We start from the raw sequence: 6,223 nt of genomic DNA on the forward strand, positions 1-6,223 counted from the left end.
GCCTTGAAAACATCATTTGTCACGGTCCGTGTTGCAACGGATGCCATATTTCCTGCACGTAGATGAGATTCCCAACATCATTATGATATCAAGGGCATTCATTATAAGAACACTTGTTTCCATGTCGGAACTACGATCAACTCATACCGGTGTTTTTGATCTCCGTGTAACGATTGTCCAGAATATCACCTCAAGCCGGCGCGAATTTAAGGACCCCCATTGAGGTATCTTGTTCGTGTCATCTCAAAATATCCGAATTCCACAGCACAGTTTAATAAACCAGCTTGCTACCGGGGCGACGAGTCTCACAATATCCGAATTTCCAATGGTGGTACTATTTCAAAACACCCCCCATGAATACCCAACGATCTAGAATAACACAGAGGCGGAAGCGCTGCTTGGCTTGTTTTCAGCATCACATAAGCAAGGGGGCATGGTTCTCGAATGACGAAAAAATGTTGAAAATACGCATTATAGAATCACTGGTGTAAAGACCGTTAGTCGAAAGCTTAGAACATTAGTAATCATAAACTGAAAAAACGCCACTTCATCCACATTGTGGACATAAATTAGTTTTTATGACAGAAATCCTTAAAACGAAAGGGTCCTACGATAGATTACAACCTCATTCTTGTCATATTTTTAAACGCATTGCGTCCACATGAGTACCGCTATAATTGTTTAATGCAATTATTTGTTATAATGTAGAGGACATATAAGTTTTCCTCATTACCTATCAAACTGGCAATACTGGCTGAAAGGTAACCTTGAAAGTTGTCCATTGTGAAGTGTAACCTAATTTTAAATATTAATGCGACAGATATATACAATAAACACTTCATAAATTTCACAAACAGCAGTCAAATACTGCATTTACCATGCTTGGTGTTAGTTTGACTGAAATATGTCTAAGTCACACCGATGTCCAAGCACAAGACAAGGAGAGTGACAGAATCATTATGGAGAGAAACATCCATGGCTGTGACAATATGGAAGCTCCTGGGGTATGGGTGGTGCTGAGTAATGACATTTGGAGCACAACTAGTGTCTGAGTGTTATGAAAGGTGTTGCTCATAGGATCAGTCATGCTGCAGTAGCACCGGCTGGCCCAGTGAGGAAAGCAATGGCAAACTACCTCACTCCTCATCTTGCCTAGTACGCCTCATTTGGGATCTGCCATTGGTTTTTGCGGTTTCCCTATAACTCAATAGCCTTTGGTGGTAGTATTTGAGGATCCAACCAGCCTCTGGGCTGATGACCTAAAAAGAAAAAACAAAGAAATGGAGAGTAAAAGAACAACTTGAATATCAAACTTCGATGAATCATACCTCACCAAGAACAGATAGCAACAAAAATGAACGCTGACGGGCAAAATATAGGTACCAAGAAATCATCACTTTATCGTACCCAAGGGGAAAATTATCAGTTGAATCACTCGCATTACCTCATTTTGATTATTGCGATATAGTTTACAACAACCTAGGAGTAGACTGGGGGAGGAAATCACAGTGTGCTCAGAATGCTTGTGTAAGATTTATCTGTGGACTTCGTTACGCTGACTATGTCACACCGTCTTACACGCGGCTCGGGTGGCTTCGCCTGCAAGAACGACGCACACTTCATACTCTTTGCTTTTTCCATACTATTCTTAAAACTTCTCAACCAGCCTATCTCCGTGATCGTGTGAAGCTCCTCTCCACAGACCATAACAAAAATACCCGATCCTGCAGCACCATGTGTTTATCCCTTCATGTACACAGAACAGCGATCTACACGAAATCATTCGCCGTTACCGCAGCCCGACAATAGAATCTCTTACCAGTGGACGTCAGAAGCATGTCCAGCAGCTTAGCTTTTAAACATGCCTGTGTCGAAATACTAGGTAAACATGCATGAATCATCAAATTATGACCTGAAAACCGCCTACCGCCTCTTTATCATCACTTCCCTCTTCCTTTCACAGTTCTTCTTCTTCTTCTTCTTCTTCTTCTTACTAATCCTTCTCTTCACCTCTCAATTGAAGGCGATATTTTGGAGTACTGTAGAAATGTTTATATTTTCTAAACTTTTTCTTAAGTAGTAGTTATAGTACTCATTATTCATAATAATTGTATTCTTACTGTACTCTACGTACGATTTATATTATATAGATGATATGATTTTTTAAAAGTGTGGTTACTTTTGTTAATGCTATTACTGTTATTATTGTTCATATTATCATATTATTGTTATCAGTAGTTATTATTAAGTGTTCTAGGTTAAGACTGGTTAAGTGTAAGAAAGGGAGTACATCCCTAACTTTGCCAGGATAAATAAAACATATTATTATTATTATTATTATTATTATTATTATTATTATTATTATTATTATTATTATTATTATTATTATTATTATTATTATTATTATTATTATTACGCAACACCTTACTCCGATTAGTGCAGCGTACGGCAGGCATTCCTGAAGGCGAGAATCTAACTTTTCACTTCTTAAAACTTACGATGTTCAATCGCCACCCACAATCTCATCATAATGTTCTCGTGCCAACTCGCTTTGTTTTGACAACTCAAAACATGGCTGCCGTTTATGAACTTGCCTCCGCAAGGAGCGCTGATGTCAGACGTACAGCCCCTCTGCGTTTTCTAGCTCGTTGATGTATACAGTAGTAAATACAACAAGGTACGGAAAGGTTCAATGTTTTTTCCTTCAATTTCTTTTTCGTCGCACTGACACAGATCGGTCTTATGGCGACGATAGGACTGGAATGGGCTAGGAGTGGGAAGGAATCGGTCGTGGCCTTAATTAAGGTGTGAAAATGGGAAGCCATCTTCAGGGCTGCCAACAGTGGGGCTCGAACCCACTATCTCCCGGCTGCGCGCCCCTAACCGCACGGCCAACTTGCCCGGTGGGTACAATGTTGGCACCAGCTGGGACTGGGTGCCCTCTTCTAAATACGGTACCTCAATCTTGAGGCAAATCTCCGAGTTTTGATTTCCTCTCCTTGGATTGTGATCCCTTTTCCAAATTCCTCTTTGATTTCCTTTATATACATGTATATTTTCATACTGGAAAGGAACCCGCCGCGTGGCCATGATCGAGGCGTTCAAGTCAAACGGTCCGACACCGTCGTTAGCCGGTTCGAGTCCCGTTGGTCGAAAAAATTTTCACCATCAGAATATTGGCCGGCAGGTTAGGGGAGGTGGTGGTATACAATTCCAATCACTAGATTGCGTGCCAAAAGACTGGATTAAACTCCAAACTTCTCCGCAGTGCTCATATGGAGTGAGGGCTTATGACGCTGTTCATGGTAATTCGTCCGTCGGATGGAAACCCGTTAAGCCTTGATCGGACCCGTTGGTGCTATTCGACAGGAGTAGGCTGTGTGCCGACACCAGGTTTCAACCCCTACCTTTATCATGTATCACATCATTTATTTCATCTCATTAACTCCTCTGATGAGGTTGACGTCAGGAATGGCATCGGGTCATAAAAACCCGACCCCGTAGAAAAAACGAGACAAGGGTTGGACAAACAAACTAACAAACCATTTTCATACTGAAAAGGATGATGTCACCTCCGTAAATAATGGATGTTATTGTGTAATTAATTATACAGCTTCACATACAAACTATTGAGGATTGTCGACTTCTGTAAAACGTTCGGTCTGCGACGTACTTTGATTAATGACGCTATGTTCACAAAAACTAGAGACATTGTAGGAACTGGCAACTCATTAAAAGTGTTTCATTAGAACTGCTTATTCATAGTTTCTCTTCATCATGTCCTTGACAATGTTTATTTTAAGTTTCCTGTTCATGCCATCGCTCGTTTTCGACGTAGAGAGGATTATGTAAAGAAAGTTTAATTTTAACCACCCGATATACGACTGAAATCGTAACTTGAAAAATAAATGTTGAAGCACCGTCGTATTGGAGAATCTATCACAGTACAGTACGAAGAAGATGAACGTAATAGCATAGCTGTGATTCGTTGTTCATGGTGCAAAGGAGCAGTGGGTTTCTTTCTTTCTTTCTTAATCCCTTTTTGCCTCGGACTCAGCGAGAGATCCCACCTCTACCGCCTCAAGGGCAGTGTCCTAGAACGGGAGACATTTGGTCGGGGATACAACTGGGAGAAGGACAGGTACCTTGCCCAGGTGGCCTAACCTGCTATGCTGAACAGGGGACTTGAGGGGGCGGGAAGATTGGAAGGGATATACAAGGAAGAGGTAAGGAAGCGACCGTGGCCTTCGAGATGGCTGAGGTGGAAATCGAACCCCTCCCCTCTCTACTTACTGTAGTTGCCCTCACGCGGCTGAGCGGATCCCATCCTAGCTCTCGTACTACTTTTTAAAATTTCGTGGCAGAACCGGGAATCGAACCCGAGCCTCCGCGGATGGCAACAAATCACACTAACTACTACACCACAGAAGCGGGCGCACTGTGTTTCAAATACTAATTGTTTTTGTTTTTTGAGACTGTCATCATTGTGCAAGTCATAACGAATAAGGAAAAAAAACCTACAACCTGTTTTCCAGTCATTGACCGGGTCAGGGATGGAATGAATGAAGCAGATATAGGCTATTAGTACGATGGCGTCGCCACTCCCAAAGTGATTTATTAATGACTGATAGATGCTATGAAATGAGAATGGAGTGTGTTGCTGGAATGAAAGATGACAGGGGAAACCGGAGCACCCGGAGAAAAACCTGTCCTGCCTCCGCTTTGTCCAGCACAAATCTCACATGGAGTGACCGGGATTTGAACCACGGTATCCAGCGGTGAGAGGCCGACGCGCTGCCGTCTGAGCCACAGAGGCTTAACGAATAAGGAAATATATGTAAAATGCAAGAAAAAAAAGAAATATTATCTTCCAATTAATACTGTAAAGAGTTGTGTTTCACGTTATTGGATATACACAGTATTAATTCTTGAACTCACCGTCTAGACAAAATACTGAAAGAAAGAGTACTTGGCATGGAAAAGGTGTTAAAGTCTAATAATAATGTTATTCGTTTTACGTCCCACTAACTACTCTTTTACGGTTTTCGGAGACGCCGAGGTGCTGGAATTTAGTCCCGCAGGAGGTCTTTTACGTGCCAGTAAATCTACCGACACGAGGCTGACGTATTTGAGCACCTTCAAATACCACCGGACTGAGCCAGGATCGAACCTGCCAAGTTGGGGTCAGAAGGCCAGCGCCTTAACCGTCTGAGCCACTCAGCCCGGCGTGTTAAAGTCTGGCTAGAAGTCAGTAACAATGTGAAGTTCTTGGTAAAACTTCTACCTCTGATGGTAGAAAACTACTACCACCACCACCACCACTTCTAAAAACCTGCCCTTCTGACACCAAGAATATGCTCGACCAGATAATAAATAAATAAATAAATAAATAAATAAATAAATAAATAAATAAATAAATAAATAAATAAATAAAATAAATAAATAAATAAATAAATAAATAAATAAAATAAATAAATAAATAAATAAATAAATAAATAAATAAATAAATAAATAAATCCTCCCCTATGGTGTAGTGTTAAATGTGATAACCTTTCATCCGCCGGAGGCCCGGGTTCCATTCCCGCCTGTGCCACGGAATTTGAAAAGCGGTACGAGGGCTGGGACGAGATCCACTCAGCCTCGGGAGGTCTACTGAGTAGAGGGGGTTCAATTCCTACCGCAGCCATCCTCGGAGTGGTTTTCCACTTCTCCTCCAGGCAAATGCCGGGATGATACCTCTTAAAAAAGTCACGGCCACTTCCTTCCCTATTCCTTGCCTATCCCGTTCAATCTTCCCATCCCCTACAAGGTCCCTGTTCAGCATAGCAGGTGAGGGCGCGTGGGCGAGGTACTGGTCCTCCTCCCCAGTGTTTCTAGCTCCAGGAGAGGTGGGATCCCTCCTCGCTGAGTACGAGGGAAAAACAATCCTGGCGGGTAAATAAATAAATAAATAAATAAATAAATAAATAAATAAATAAATAAATAAATAAATAAATAAATAAATAAATACATTTTATACTAACATTCTCGGGGTTTGTTCTTTCACAATCACGATCAACTCATCTAAAGGAATCACAATAACTAGATTTCAATATCAATAATTTACATTGCAAACGTGGTTATATAAAAAAGTACAGCTGATTGATTATTGAGAAGTGAAAGTTCCAAGACGAGAACTGATGAAGTTAAAGCAAAGATTTCTGTACGTAGTTGAATTGGTTTT

Source organism: Anabrus simplex, chromosome 12, assembly GCF_040414725.1.
Source record: "Anabrus simplex isolate iqAnaSimp1 chromosome 12, ASM4041472v1, whole genome shotgun sequence".
NCBI lineage: Eukaryota > Metazoa > Arthropoda > Insecta > Orthoptera > Tettigoniidae > Anabrus > Anabrus simplex.